The sequence below is a fragment of the Myotis nattereri genome, assembly GCF_964212035.1.
Source record: "Myotis nattereri genome assembly, chromosome: 2".
Classification (NCBI taxonomy): domain Eukaryota; kingdom Metazoa; phylum Chordata; class Mammalia; order Chiroptera; family Vespertilionidae; genus Myotis; species Myotis nattereri.
Genome location: NC_138076.1, coordinates 119,473,331 through 119,489,236, shown reverse-complemented (window position 1 = coordinate 119,489,236; position 15,906 = coordinate 119,473,331). Strand labels below are relative to the sequence as shown.

The 15,906-nt window shown below is 47.1% G+C and overlaps 1 protein-coding gene across 1 annotated transcript in view; it reads left to right on the top strand.

The window, feature by feature from the left end:
• CACNA1C (calcium voltage-gated channel subunit alpha1 C) overlaps window positions 1-15,906 on the top strand; it is a 224,941-nt gene that overhangs the window by 65,535 nt on the left and 143,500 nt on the right. The gene's annotated exons all lie outside the window — the stretch shown is intronic.

Sequence of the window (15,906 nt, the reverse complement as noted above, 5' to 3'; positions counted from 1 at the left end):
CAGTCATCTGAGGGTTTCCAGACAGAAAAGGAGAAGCACATGGCCCAGCCTACCTAGATCCTAAGGGGTCAGCGTTCAGCCCTTCATCAGGCCCAATATGTGGCTGGTTACAGATAGCCTTGGAGAAAAGGACAGAATGATACTCAAGAGCCATTTTAGGGCCCAAAAAGACAGAAAAGAGGCAAAAGGGGCATGTTTGTACCCTGTTGCCTTTTGTGCCACTTCCGGAGTGGGCGGCCTCATGGGTCTTGGCTCCACACCCCTCTGCTCGACAGGGTCATGTAGAGGCCTTTCCCCTCCCTCTGAGCAGCAATGAGCATCCCTTTTAAAGGCACCGACTACAAAACTGTTGCTGCTGCACAGGTATTGTCATCAGCAGAGAAGCACCGTTGCAAGGCACATGGTCCATTTCCTGGCTCGAATGCTTCATCTGAGAGAAGGCCAGCCATGAAGAAAGATAAAGATAGAATTCTTTCTCTTTTTCTCCTCCTCAAGATAAAAAAATGCATTTATTAAACATATATCCATATAGGAACCTCTCTCTCATGTCATTAAGACAATTTAAAGGCTGTCCCAGCCCTCTAAAGCTTATAGTGTAAGACAGATCCCTCCATGGTTATCAATTCCTACATCAATTACCAAGTCTATCAATTGACCTCCTAGAAAGTGCCTCTTGCCTGCTCCCTGCTCTCCTCTCCACCTCTGTTCCCCTAGACCAGCAGCCACTTGCCTGCCCTGCTCCCCAGCACTGCTTACACATATCTAGTACAATGTAGACAAGCCGGTCTTCCTGGAGTTGACATGGCATTCCCTTGTCAAAAGCTTTGGCTGTCTCTGCATAGCTACAAAATAAAGCCTGGCAGATGGCAATAGCTGGTGCATAAAGGGAAAATCAAATGCTCCTCACCTTGCAAACAAACTCCCCCAGGGTGGATCACGTGGTACAAAGAATTTTAGAACTGTACACTTGTTTAGGGGTCATATAGTTAAATTCTCTCATTTTACAGATGGGAAAAAAAATGAGGTTTGGAGAAAGTAATGTAATTAGCCAAAAGAAACTCTGAAACCAATTATAAACTTCTTGTCTTTATATAGATGTGTTCAACATCACTAGTCATTAGGGAAATGCAAATTTAGACCATCATGACACTTATAAGAACAGATAAGATAAAAAGTCATGACAGCACTAAACTTGGGTGAGGATGTGAAGAACCAGGATCACTTATCCATTATTGGTTGGAACAGAGAATTGTACAGGCATTCTGGAAAAGAGTCTGGCCATTTCTTTAAAAATCTAAATATATACTTACTGAGCAGTTACACTCCTAACAATTTACCCCAGAAAATGAAAAGCTATATCCACATAAAAATCTGTGCACAGTTATTCATAGCAGCTTTATTTGTAATAGCCCCAAACTGGAAACAATCAAAATATACTTCCATGGATAAATGTTTAAACAATGGTACATCCACACTATGGAATACTACTCAGTAATAAGAAGGAATAAACCAGACTGCTCCTCCTTCCAAACAGGCCTGCAATTTGCTGTTTCTGGACCTTTGTAAATCCCTCCTCCCTCTGCCTAGGACAACCTTTACCTCTTCTACTCCACCTGCCAACCCAATATAGAGAGTGCGTCTTCACTGACGCCCTTCCAGACCCCCACTTTCAGCGCAGGCAGGTCAGAGCACCAGTGTGAGCTGGAATGGCCCAGCTCTGTTGTCATATAGAGAGCTCTCAGGAGGCAAAGTATGCTCTCCCACTCAGCATTCGGGACAGCAATTTATATTTAATAGACTTCCCTCTCCAAAATATGTTGAAAATTGAATCCTCTTTGAAACAAGAGAATTATGGTTCTATATCTCTACACTAAAGGCCCGGTGCACGGATTCATGTACCAGTGGGGTCCCTTGGCCTGGCCTGTGCCCTCTCACAATCTGGGACCCTTAGGGGATGTTGGAGAGCCTGTTTCAGCCCAATCCCCACAGGCCAGGCCAAGGGACCCCACCGATGCACAAATCTGTGCACTGGACCTCTAGTATGCATGTAAGATCTTTGGTTAATCTATTCCCACCCTCCCCCTCTCCCCTTACCTCTGAAATTCATCAGTCTGTTCCATGTTTCCATGCCTGTGCATTGAGCATCTGACCCCTGATGGTCATAGCTACCAGCCGGCTGGTCGGCCGGTCGGCCAGTCACTTAGGCTTTTATATATATAGATTCCTCCCTAGTTGGCCAAATCCCCTTTGTCTTGTTCTCACTGTACTCATCCTAGGCCTTTGGAGGGTGTATTGTCATTGATGGAGTTGGTAAAAATGATTTCAGAGTTTAAAAACTGAGCCTAGAGGAACAACCGGAAGGAGGTAGAAATAGATCCATTCAATGGTCAGTAGGACAAGGGGCATGACATTGCTCGCTCTTGCATTCTCTCTTTGAGGGGAACCATTATTCCATAACCTGTGTGGAATTGCTTATTGGATTCTGAGGGTGGACAGTGGACACATATCAGCCTCTGTGGGCTCCCCTGGGCTAGAAGGCAGAGCCAGGACTAGGGCAGGAGCTAGATCAGTGATGGCAAACCTATGACACGCATGTCAGAGGTGACACGCGAACTCATTTTTTTGGTTGATTTTTCTTTGTTAAGTGGCATTTAAATATATACATAAATATCAAAAATATAAGTCTTTGTTTTACTATGGTTGCAAATATCAAAAAATTTCTATATGTGACACGGCACCAGAGTTAAGTTAGGGTTTTTCAAAATGCTGACATGCCGAGCTCAAAAGGTTCGCCATCACTGAGCTAGATAGAGATGATCTCATTTAATCCTCCAGTTAAGATCATCTCATTTGGGTACCAATATCCCCATTTTATAGATGGGAAGACTGAGGCTCAGAGAAATTAACTTGTTCATGCAACACAGCTCAAATTTTCACCTAGCCTCTGGTAGGTAGGCGGTGAGTTCAGTTCTGCAGACTCCGCAGCACACTCCCTGTACCACAGTCCCTCCCTCTGTAATGTTCTGACTATCCTCCAGCCAGGGGGCAACAGGAAGAGCATCCTTCTGATCCCTCAGCCAGAGTAGCCTCTTCATCTCCCTTGTTATGGCATTTATCACCCTCAGTTTAATATGCAAAGCAAGATGGATGGAGGTAAGGAGAAGAGAAGTAGGAAAACAGACCTTAGTCCTGGCCGAGTGGCTCAGTTGGTTGGAGCGTTGTCCTGTACACCACAAGATTGTGGCTTTGATTCCAGGTCGGGGCTCGTATGAGAGGCAATCAATCAATACTTCTATCTCCCACTGATGTTTTTCTCTCTCCCCCTTCCTCTCTCTTTACAGTCAATAAAAACATTTCCTTGGGTGAGGATTTGAAAATACACACACACATGCTATATGGATCCATTTCTATAAATTTCAATAACAGATAAAATCAAGCAATAGTGTTCACAGATGTATATTTCTTCTAAAAACTGACCTTAAATGTGAACACAAAGAGGCAAAGATTTGTTTGTTTTTTAAAAGGGGAGAGATAAAAGATAAGATTTATGATTATAAAAACTATGTTTGAAGCATAAAGCAGGTTATGGCATTATCTTCCTCAAACAAAAACAATAAAAATAAAAAATAGATGTTTAACAGATCAAAACCTCCATTTGGAATGGTTTGAGAGACAGTCTTGCACAAAAGGAGGCATATCAATTATGTGACCTGTCAGTTTCTTTTTGTTTCTGGCTGCTTTTGAACTTGATTAGAGGGGTGCAGTGGTCAGCCAGCATGCTCAGGACTGGGCTGTTCCAGCTCAGTGACCATCCCCTCTCCCACCTTGGCACGTTCACTGCCCGGAACGTGGTATGATCTGACTTTGCTGATTCAGGAGTGTGAGGCACTACAGGGCAGTGGCTCTGAGACCCTGATGCTCCCAGGCACCCAGCATAGGGGACCCTGCAGGGGATCTCTGCCAGGGACAGCCTCACAGAAAGAAGTTCATTTGTGTAGCTTGGGGAGAAGTCCTGTCACCTACCTGAAGCCACAATCCCCTATGACAAATCAATCTGCCCACACAGCCTCGCCCAAGGTCGGCACCCAAAAAGTGCTGATTTGATTTTAATTTGGTGCTTTGCAAACAGATCAACACACCTGAGAGCTGAGAGTAACTCAGCCGAGGGGGTGAAGGGGAGATGAATCATCCTATATTTCCCTTTGATCCATTTCCTCCAGTAACCAGTGCTCAGCCTCTAAACAGAGCACCCAGGATACAGTTGCCCTGGGCTCCCACCATCCTCCACTCCCTTCCGCATAAACGGGAGATAAAAGCCCCATGTCACATCAAGATACATTATCTGTCAGAGGCTGATAGTGGAGGAGTGACAGCTCCTGCTTCTGTCATTGCTAATATGGAAAGTTATCATTTGGTAATGGAAGAAGATTACCGTGGACTGCGTCCCACCATGGGTGCGTGCACAGGAGCCAATGGGGAGAGCAGAGAAACTGCCGCCCCAGGTCAGGGTTGGTGGATTGGCTGCAGCAGTGGCCTGTCTTCCTGAGAGCTGGCTTGTCCTGTGTGCTTAGCAGTGGGAGCCCTGTCATGCCCTTTGTCCCTTGCTGTTCAAAGGTCTGTTTTCTGTCTGTGACCATAAACACACCAACAAGCCATCCCTTCACCCTGAAAGGTACCGCTTGTAGAATTCCAAATAACTCTGCCTCCTTTAATTCTTGTCTGATGTGGCTTATAAAAAAAAAATGTTGAGTAACAGCCCCAAATCGGAGGCTTTGAGGGCTCTGCTCTTCAGGATTACATGAGCGGACGAAGAGATGGTGCCTCTGGTGACAGCCACAGGGTTCCAGAGGAGGCTTATGCTCCCGTGTGATGGGAAAGAGTCTGTCCTCTTAACAGTCCTGGTGCCCGCCCTGAGTACTGGGCTGTTCTGTATTCGGGTCACTTTGTATGTAAGCCTCATTGTTGGGGGTGGCAAGACTGAAGCCTGGTCAGGAACAACAGAGTTTTCTAAAGGGAGTTGCTTAATGGAATGGGGCTCCCCTGGGGAGATGGATGGAATTCTTAAAAACAGAAGGAAAAATGTCAGTGTTAGGCTGGGCTGAAGGCAGCGAGAAGAGAGAAAGCTGGACAGGGGAGGGCTGGCACATTTAAGATTTGTTTCTGTCTTAGCCTAGCTATTCTAACAAATTACCACAGACCTTGTGGCTTAGACAGCGGACATTTGTTTCTCCCAGTTCTGGAGGCTGGAGGTGAGAAGCAGCATGGTCAGGTCCTTGGTGAGGGCCGTCTTCCTGGTTCACATCTTCCCGGTCGTCTCCTTGCAGTGTCCTCACACGTGGGAAGGGTGCTAGCTAGTCTCTGGCCTCATGTAAGAAGGCACTGATCCCATTTGTAAGAGCTCCACCTCATACCTAATGACCTCCCAAAGGCCCATCTCCAAATACTACATATTAGGATTGGGGTTTCTTTCAATATGGGATTTTGGGGTCAACACAAACATTTGGTCCATTGCAATTATCTTTCCATATCCCTAAACTGGGCCCTGGATTCCCCTGTAGCCAAGGGGGTGGCTCCATCATAATCAGAGAATCAGGGCACCCTAAAACCTGGGACAAAGGGATCCCCAGGTCACTGAGTCTATTTCCCAGCCTCTGGGCAGAGCCTCATATCCTCCAGGCCTGCCTTGCCCCTGTCAGGGTTGCTGGGGCTGTTTCTAAAGGCCCTGTCCCCTGTCAACTGGTTTGTTTTCTAAAGATAGAAAAGGGCAGATCCTCCCTGCTCACAGTTTTTACAGGTTCACTGGCTCTTAGGGGTACATGCAGATTTCAACCCTCTCTCAGGACAGAGCACGGGAGAGGCTCAGAGGCAACATAAGGGGAACTGGGAGAACAGTGGGCTCTTGGCCTGGAAGTCTTTGGAATTCTGCCCCTGGGACAGATGACGAGGGCCTGCCCTGTCACTGTGTCAGAGCTAAAATCAGATGGGGCCAGATTTGGTCCAGCAGGGGGTGTAAAATGAATCAGACACACAAGTTAATTCTTCATCTTCTGTTTCTTGTCTGTCAATGCAATTTCTAACTTCTGAGAGAGGACAGGGATATTTCACGATGTTTTACTTCATGTACTCGCCTCTTCTCCCCTTTTTTCTTCAAATACATCCAGAGAAATGTCAGAAATATCCTTATTTTATGTCTTTTTCAGTGAGGCCAGTAGCCAGCTCAGCATGAAAGTCAGCAAATGGTTAAGAGAGAACCAAGAATAAAGCCCCAGCTGCTGTGTAGGACCAGAAAGCCGCATACGTTTAAGTCTTGAAAAGGTCAACTGCCTTCTACCGGGCAGAGGTTTGATTTCATCCATTATGTGGTCTTTGGCATACTGCTCATTTCATTCACTGGCTGCAATGGAGATTTATGGAGTAAATGTTATCACAAGCTGAGACTTAATGAGATCTCAACTGTATCTCCTGGATGTCGTGGAAAGCAACCGTTTTGGTAATAAATAGAGAACGGCATCTAATTTGTAAATTCCTCTTTCCGTTGCTAAGTTTAATCTGATCAGTGAAACTGAAGGGAATTGTTGATGACCCCATATTATTTTCCATGCCTTACTCTGGCCAGGAAACATTATTCCTAACGGAAATGGCATGTTGCTCTGGCGAAGGTAGGGATGACATTTGTCATGAGGCTAACCCAATTATTGCATATTATAAAACATGTTTAGACCAAAATCTATTTAAAACCAGAATGGAACTGAGGCCCCTTATTGCTCTGTTACTGGTGTCCCTGGTTCATAGAAGCAAAGCTGTAGAAGTCTGTAGCAGTGGCCATCCTGAAGGGGCCCTCCGGATGTGATTTCATCTTGACTCCATTCAGAGTTAGGCTGGATGGGCCACCACGGTGCCCAGCTTGTGGTCACAAATGACCTTTCCTGAGATGGCAGAGAGCAGGTTAAGGGGCAAACACAATCTTTCATGGGTCCTTTTTTTTGTTTAGGGTTCATAGAAAGAATTAAAGCGGCACAAAAGGGAGGCTGATTTAAGCACAACATAAGGGAGTTGTGCTTAAATAGTTTTTCATGATCAATCCTAATTAAAGATTTTTGCAAATTATCTTCTCACAAGTTGCTAAGCAGGGACCATATCACAGTAAGTTGCGGGGCACACAGGAGTAACTTCATGAATATTTCATGAAAGGACTGGCAACAACGATGAAGACATCAGGATCCTGATGGCCCCCCAAGGAACATGGTGGACTTAGCCATATAGGCCTCGAGAACACACAGATCATCTCCAATAATTGTTTAGATTCCACATGATCTTTTAGATGCAAAAAGTGATCCTGAGGGTCTTCTTTTTGGCCTCTGTTTTGCTTTTTCATTCCCCAATGAAATATATATATATTTCTACATACTCTTGAATATTGCAGATGACAGCTATCACTTTTAAGCATCTCCTCTAACTCACAGAATCTTTAATTTTAACCCTCCAAGATTAGAATTATCAGCTTCATTTTTTATATGAGAAAGGTGAGGTTCCAATAATTTGTTCAAGGCCAGACAGCCAATAGTAGGGCTATCTAATGATAAAGGCAGCAAAGAGGTAAGCATAAAATACCTGCTGATAGGAATGTGAGATGGGGGTGAGAGGGAAAAGGAACCTGGAAAAGAAGTCAGAAGACCTGGTTGGCTCCTCATCTCAGCTCTAATACTCTGTGACCTCGAACAAACCCTTCCCTCTCTGGACTTCAGTTTCCTAACATGTAAGAATAATACTCAGGTAATCTCTGGTTTTCTATAAATTCTTGAGCTGTCTGATCCTGGGACTCCCTCTGGCACTGCCTTTGTCCAGAAGTGGTGTGTGGCTGGGCCAGGGAGAGAACGTCCTCGTTTGCAGACACGGCCTCTCTCCTCTTGGCCAGGCAGCAGGTGGCGACAAGAGAGAAAATGTCCTCTAAGGGAGGACTCTGGACGACAGCCTCTCTCCAACATCCAGCAGCCTGCCTCTTCATGCCCTGACACTTGTGCCTTTTTCCCAGAGTCAGTGTCCTGAAAACTTTGTCTTTGCCTGGAAAGCATTGAATGGTAGAATCTCTTCTCATCTCAGGTCTCCATTATGCATGACCCTCCTCTACAGCCCACCCCCTTCTTAAACACTCTGTGGTAGGAACTCACCAGATCACAAGAAACCCCTCCCATTTTCGTGCAACTCCAGTCTTAGAAAACTCTTTGTTTTCCTGAGCTGATACCTGGGACTGTTCAACTTCCACGAGCTGGTCTGAGGTGTCATGGGTGCAACGGTGTCCTCCCAGGGGCGCTGCTAATTGTCCTCGCTTGGCTAATGACTCCTGCTAATTGCTTCTCCTCTATGCTCTCCCTCCTATCTTACATTCCCATTTGAGATCATTGCCCATTTCTTCTCATTGGTCTTCCCAGTAGCCCAGGAGGAAAGCTCTGAGCTGTTAAAACTGTGTCCTTCCCAAACATGGAGTCGGTACTGAGCAGGGCCCTGCCACTCGGGAGTCCTGACTGGAAAGTACAGCTTCCAGGCCAGCTCTCTCCTGCCTCCCTCCTCCCCAACCCCTGGTGATGCTGCCCCCTTTCCTCACCGGTGCTGACCTCTGTGCTTGGTCCTTCTCATCTGCAAGGAGACTCACTCTCCCACTTTATTATTGGAATTAGGAAAAGACCACTGTTCCTTTCTGCTTTCCCTAAATCAGGCAAAGGCCTTGTCTTCATACCTTTTCAGCTATCACATAAGGATTACTCCTGCACTGCTGACAGCAAAAGAATAGAGTTGCTCAAATCTGCCCAAAGGCCCCACGTCCTTGCTATACAGACCCAGTCACACCTGTCATCATGCAGTCCACGCAACCAACAGTCCCCTTCCTCACAGGAAAAGCCTGTACAGTATCCCACCCACCAGGACCAGGACTCCACCTCACCACGGCCTCTGTTCCTTTCCTTCCTTCTGGATTTCCTGGGTCAAGAATCCTCATAGACTCTCGAGGAATCAGGGGGAGCAGTCACATAGAGGCAGCCTACACCCCGCAGGAGGCCCAGGTGAACCCAAGGTCGGCCTCCCATCCCAGTCACTTCTGGAACATTAGCATTCCCACTTCCTGCCAGTGCCTCCAGGCCTTTTGCTTGTTGAAGACTGCAGTCCCTATTCTCTATATTTCAAAAAAATTTTCTCTTCTAAAGATTTTCTCTTCTAAACAATCAGCTTCTCCAACAAGCCCAACCCTCCTGAGACATTATGGAAGAATTCTAAGATTAAGGAAAAGAGGGAGGAGAGGGTGGTGGGTGATTAACACCTTTGATTCAGAGTCAGACTGGAGAGGAAGAATCTGGAGGGAGAGCTGCTCAGTAAAGAAATACTATGTGTACCGGTTGATAATGAGGATTTTTTTCAATAGATGGAGTTACACATATGTTGATATATATGCAATTTGATGTGTATGCTATTTTGTTGTATTGACAACAAGCTTCAAAACTTCATATGTCAAATTTTCTGAAGGGATTAACATCATAGATATTTTTACACTTAAAAATGTCCAATTTTGTGCCAAAAAAAGAGCATTTGCGGGAAGTTTTAATTCATTACTTTACTAGTAAAAGTGATATTGTCCTACATTAAAATCCACCTGTCCTGGCACATTTCATTTGGAGTTGGTTTCTCCTTCTCTGTGCCTGGTTCAGAGTCACCCCAGCTGCTATGGGCATGAGCAGCCACTGCCCACCGTGGTCACATGTTGGCCCTTCCACTAAACAGCACAGGAGGTAGGAAGGAGCCTTGAGGTGGCTGACTATGTGCATTCCAGTGCCTGGTCTGGTGAAACAGTGAATGAATGAAACAATACTAACCCTGGCCCCATCCCAGACATGCGCAGTCCTACCCCACTCTGAGGGTGAAGGAGTAGAAGAAAGCTGAATGCGGTGTGTGTGCCCGAGTACCCACCAATATTTGTGGTACACCTCCTGTGCCTCCAACAGAAGTTACAAGTCAGCACTTCCCATGTGGCTGCCCGGGGAGGTCAGTTTGGTGCCAGAGCGTGGAGCAGAGAAGGGCAGGGGTCGGTGAGATGAGACCAGGAGAGCCTTGACTCTCCCACCCATTCCTGAGCGACAGTCAAAGGCACATGTGGCTGGGGAAGCAGCAGGGAATAGAGGAGTGGGACCTGTGTCCTTGTCCTGGCTCTGCTCCCTTGACCTCAGTTTCCCCTCTACGACTTGTGAATGAAGACACCTTCCTGGCTGTCTGCCCAGGCGGTTGTGGAGATTAACTGAAGTAACGTACTGAGCATGCTCTAAACCACACAGGGCTGTACCCTTTTCTGATGAGCGAAGAACCCTGTGCGCAGCAGAGTTCTACACCACACGGTACAAACGGTGCCTGGTTCTGGAAGAAGATGGCTCTGTGGTCTAAGAGGCTTCATGAAAACAGTGGGCTTACGGAGGAGCCCAGGGGAGTTCCCAGCCAAGCAGAGACCAGAGGGGGGTGCACAGTCCCTGGCACGCACCATGCACGTGTCAGGCCCTCCACACAATGCGGTCAAACCAGCGCTGACAAAGCGTGGCATGTTCTGGAGGCCATGAGTCGAGCTGAGTGCCTGACCAGAGGGTGAACGCTGGGTCGAAATGGGAAAAGGTTGGATGGGTAGAGTGAAACCGAATTTCGAAGCGCCTTGGGGGAAAGCCTGAGCATTCTGTGCGGTGACAGTGATGTGATATGAAGAAACAGGGCTAAGGGGAGACTCATCCATCCTCTGAGAGAATTTAGTAAGAGCTTCAAGATCTGCTTCTCTCTGGGCCAAGTCCCTGCCCCTCACAAGCAATCAGCAATCTGGGGTTTCCTCATGCAGAGCTCCTTGCTTATAATGTTCAGTTTCTTTGTTTTCTAAGGTAAAAAAAACTCTTAGACATCTCCTCTCAAACCCCCAACAAATGCTAGGAACCTTTCAATAATGAGCAACTCCTAGTCTCTCAAGGAAGCTAGGCCATTTGGCAATGTTTCTTATATTAGGGCAAAATTCTCATTCTTCAATGCCTATTCCTTGTGGAGCTACTCTTTCCTTCCTCGTGGGAAGATTGATGGTGCTGAGGTCGCCCAGCCTACCATATCTAAATTAAACCTCTCCAGCTTCTTCCTAGACCATGGTGTACAGCCCTTCACCATCCCAAAATGCTGCCTCTGGCTGCTGCCCCTCTCTGACCATGGTCCTGAGCTGTGACTGTCTGTCCTAACAAGGTTTGGCCAATGCTGAGGAGAGGAGCTCTGCCTCCCTGGGTCTTTGCCAGCTAAAGGACTGCCCAGTGAAACTTACAGACCAGGCACACTGCATCCTTGGTCTTGCAACCAGGGGAAGAAGAAGGAAAATAACAAATGCAAGCATCCAAAAGGCAGAGTTGACAGATTAATGACAGGAAAGAACTTGCTGCAGAAGGGGACACGCTGATTGTATTCTGACAGCTGCCCATAAACTCATTCATGAAACTATGGAGCGGAAGAGGCACCACGGGGCTGGAAGCTAAAGTGACTCACTTCACATAAAAGCCATTAATGGAAGCAGCCTAAAAATTTAAGGCAGCAATTGATTTGGGTGCCGGAAGGGAGGGCAAGGCTGAGACGCTGCTGAAGAAAGTTACTGTTCCTTGCTCCAGATAGCTCCCCGCCGTGTGTACTTTGAGACTGTGGTGGGCCATGTAGGACCTTCTTGTTGGAAATGTGACGTGGGCCAAAATTATCTTGAGCAGCAGAAAGCAGTGAAGTAGAAGACAGAGACCTCCCCCCCAAAAAAAGGAAAAAAAAAAGAAAAAGAAAAATAGTGGACCGTGAGCTCTATATAGCTGTTGTCAACAACTCACCCACTGTGAAACTTCTGAATTTCAGACAAGGGAGGGAGCCCTGGACCTATGCTCAGCCCTGATGACCAAGGGTGGGCTTTCAGCCTCTCCGTGATGTAAGTTAGTGACAACTGAAAAGAGGGATCATTGATGGTGGAAAGAGGACTGGACCTCTGCCACTAGCCAGCTGTGTGACCCTGGACCAGTCACAGAGCCTCTCTAGACCTTCACATTCTTACCTGTAAAACGAAGGGTTGGCCTATCCCTTCCACCCCTGCAGTGCAGGCTTAATGGAAATCTGTTCTGTAGTGGGGAACCTGAGCCACAGAGGAGTGATGTAACATATCCAAAGTGGCAGAGCCAGGATTCAAATTTGGGCCACCTGGCTCCAGCCCCTGCTCCTAACCACACTGCTTCCTGCCTCCGCCTTCCTGGCAGGAAGGCCCTGGTCAGGATTATAAAATGAGCAGCTTCCCTTCGGACCTCCAGCTGCACCTTCTGCCTCTCTTCTCCCCCTGTGGGTACAAGCACATCTGCAGGACTCTCTTCTGATTAGGAAAGGCTTTTATGAATTTACCCAGTGTGTGTAGTAGCTGAGAGGGCTGACTTGGCATAACATCCACCTCTGTTCAAATGCTGGATCTCGTTAGTTTCTCACTTTGAGTAAGTAACTCAATTCTCTAGGCCTCCATTTTCTGATCTGTAAATTGGGAACATATAATGGGGACAGATGACCCCTCACAGGGTTGTTTTGGGGCTTCAATCAGTTAATATGTGTTAAGTGCACGGAAGAGTAGCTGGCATGGAGCAAGTGATCAAAACACTGAGCTGTTGTTGCTATTAAAATAGCAATGACTGTATTTGCACGCTGAGGGCCAAGACCCTAAAATGAAGGAGTTGCCAGTAGACATCACTGGATTGAGTTGGAGAGGGATTGGGGACTCAAATCGTTCCTGTTCCTTTCATGTCATACCACATGGGTGACCATCTACTGCTAACCCTGGCCTTGCAGACCAGAATAACGTCCTCTCTCCAACCTAAAAGTTGTTTTGTGCCTAAAAGAATTGGATTTCCAAAGGAATTCTACAAATAGAGGCCCCGACATCTACATCTAGAAGCCCCTGTCACATCCCCAATGAATGCGGTGAGCTGTTTTCCCTTGGAGGTGTCAACCCTCCTGTGTGATCAGATGTCCTGTTTGCACCTGGTCCCAAGGGCCTGAGAATGTCCACGCTGCCCTGTCGCCCCTAATGAAGGTGAGGTTGGGATGGCGAGGGGCTGTTTATTTGATTCAGCCACTTCCCCTCGACCCCAGTAATAACTGAGGTGGCCTGACTCAGTGGCACCACAGTTGTGGAGAGATGTTTTCGGCCTGGGAGCCAGCACTGGATGTTTATGTCCTGCTGAGAGCACAGCCACCCTCATCTTCTTCTCTGGCTTATAGCTGCAGATCAAGGGCAGGCACACACGCCTCCTCCCAGTTTATAGCAGTAATAATAATTATGGTGATGGCACATCATGCTTATATTGTGCCTTTTTAATGAGGCCACTTTGTTTGGCTTCTTAATATTTAATCCTGTTTTATATTTACTTTCTGATGGCTTAAAATCAGCCAGGCTTTAATTGCTTATGTGGAGGGTGCCACGCTGGGCCTGGGCTGCAGCAGTTGTTGAGCCGGCTCTGGAGGCTGGTGGCACCTTTCTCTGTGACCTTCCACCCAGGCATGCTGCCATGGCTAGAACCGTTTTGCTCTCTCTCTCTCACCATCTCTTTCCTTTTCCCCCCTGCATTTGCTTTTCTCCTGTCCTGATCTCTTTCTTTCCCTTATAAGAGATCTATAATTCATCACCTACTTCAATTTATTTATATAAGAAATGAGGAAAATGAGACCCCAAATCATCATGTGACTTGGAGCTATTTATTGGCAAGGCCAAGGAACAGACTACCTGGCATTTACTAGACTCCCGTACAAGGGAGATTCCTGAGACCCTGAGCTGGATGAAGACATGCAAAGAGCTTCACCAGCAGCTTGGGACTCCCCGTGGCCAGGGGCTCGATCTAACAAACTGTGGGAAAGTCGTAGGAATAACTGCCCAAGCTGGTTTTTCAGCAAGAGAAAATTAAATTTGATAAAATGTGATAAAGTTCCTTTGAAGAGAGTCTCCTAGGACTGTAACCAGACTGTTTGATCTGTCCTGCCATGGAGCTAAAGCAATCCCTGTGCTAATACCCTACCTCACGAGTTCTTACCAGTAATTCAACCTGCAAATATAGGTGTAAGTCAAGTTATTCTGAAGGTTGCCTGATGTAGCCGGTAAAGCCTGGGCTCCGGGGCAGCCATTCTCTACTATTACTAGCTATTAGCAGTCACCTTCAATTGTTGGACTAGCCTTCTCCTCTCAGTGGGCTAATACCTTGCCCACACAGGTAGCTGTGGAAACTGGTGATTTTAGGAAAGGCTAATGAAAATGCAGGCAGGGCTTAAGGAGTCAGCAAGGGAGGCAGGACCCTGAGGGCAGCACCTGGAGGGAGCTATTATCACCACAGGCCTGAAGGGACAAGAAAAGAGAGCAGTTTTCAGAAGTTTGAGTGGTGGTCATGACAAAAGGGTCACATGGCAGACCTGTGGCCCTCAGCAACAGAGGCAGCCAATCTGCACCAACCCGCAGGTAAGCACCAGGGGTGGAGAACCCAGCCTCACTCACCTCAGGCCTCAATGATGTCCATCCTATTGGTGCTTCCAAAGGCCAACCCAAAAGGGAGCTCACTGATGAAGTTTGCAAGCTCCCTGCAGGATTCAGGGCGTGGGGGAGAGGGCTGGAGAGTGCGTCTAAAGGACAAACCTCGTGAGGTCCAGCATACAGGACTGCCCTTAAAACTCTGTGAAGATATAGTGCTATTATTATAGCTTCACATTCTGTATCACTAGAGCTGAAAGGAAATCCAGAAAATCCTGATATAAAGTCCCCGGCCTTGAAAAAGTTAAAATTTAGTTAGGGACAGAGGTCTAATACTTACTCAGCAAACTATAATAAAAACAGATTAAAATTAATGGTAATATTAGGAAATACTCATAGTACTTATCATTGTACAAAGTTATTTTATAGATGTTTCGCTTAATTCTTGCCAGAACCTCTCAAAAGGAACAGTATCGTTATCTTCTTTTTACAGATAGGAAACCTGACCTCAGAGAGGTTAGATAGCTTCCCAGAGTTACACAGCTGGGAGAGGTGGGATTGAACCTTGAATTCAGGCTTTTATTTGTAATTCCCAGGGGTCGCCATATTCCTGGAGCTCAGAGGAGGGGACTTGGCAGCTGGTGGTCCTGAAAGCCCCACACACTGGACCTGGGCCCCCAGGGATGGGCCCATTTTGATTAGCTTAGGAGCCAGCACACTCTTTGTCTGAAGGATCTGTTAGCGAGTATTGTAGGCTTTAAGGCCACATAGAGCCGCTGCTGCAACTATTTGACTCCGTGGTTGGAGGGTGAAAGCAGCCGCAGATCACACTTACGCAGGTGGGCATGCTTGTACTCCGCGAGACTTTATGTTTTCGGAACAAGTGGCAATCTGGGTTTGGCCCAGGGGCTGTAGTGTGGGGGAAGCAGGCAGGCACTTCTGGAGGAGATATGATATAGGACAACATAACTATACTAATAAAAATGTAATATGCTAATTAGACCAGACATCCATCCAGATGTCCTTCTGGACAAAGCCACAGTGGCAGGGGGCCGAGGCAGAGGCAGTTAAGGGCGATCAGACCAGCAGGCAGAGGTGGTTAGGGGCTATTAGGCAGTCAGTCAGAGGCAGTTAGGGGCAATCAAGCAGGCAGGGAAGCAGTTAGGGGCATCAGGCAGGTAGCAGAGTGGTTAGGGGCGATCAGGCAGGCAGGCAGGTTAGGAGCCAGTGGTCCTGGATTGTGAGAGGGATGTCCGACTGCCACAGGGATCTGGCCTAAACTAGCAATCAGACATCCCCCGAGGGGCTCCAGATTGGAGAGAGTGCAGGCTGGGCTGAGGAACCATGCACGAATGTTGTGCACTGAGACTCTAGTATATATATATATA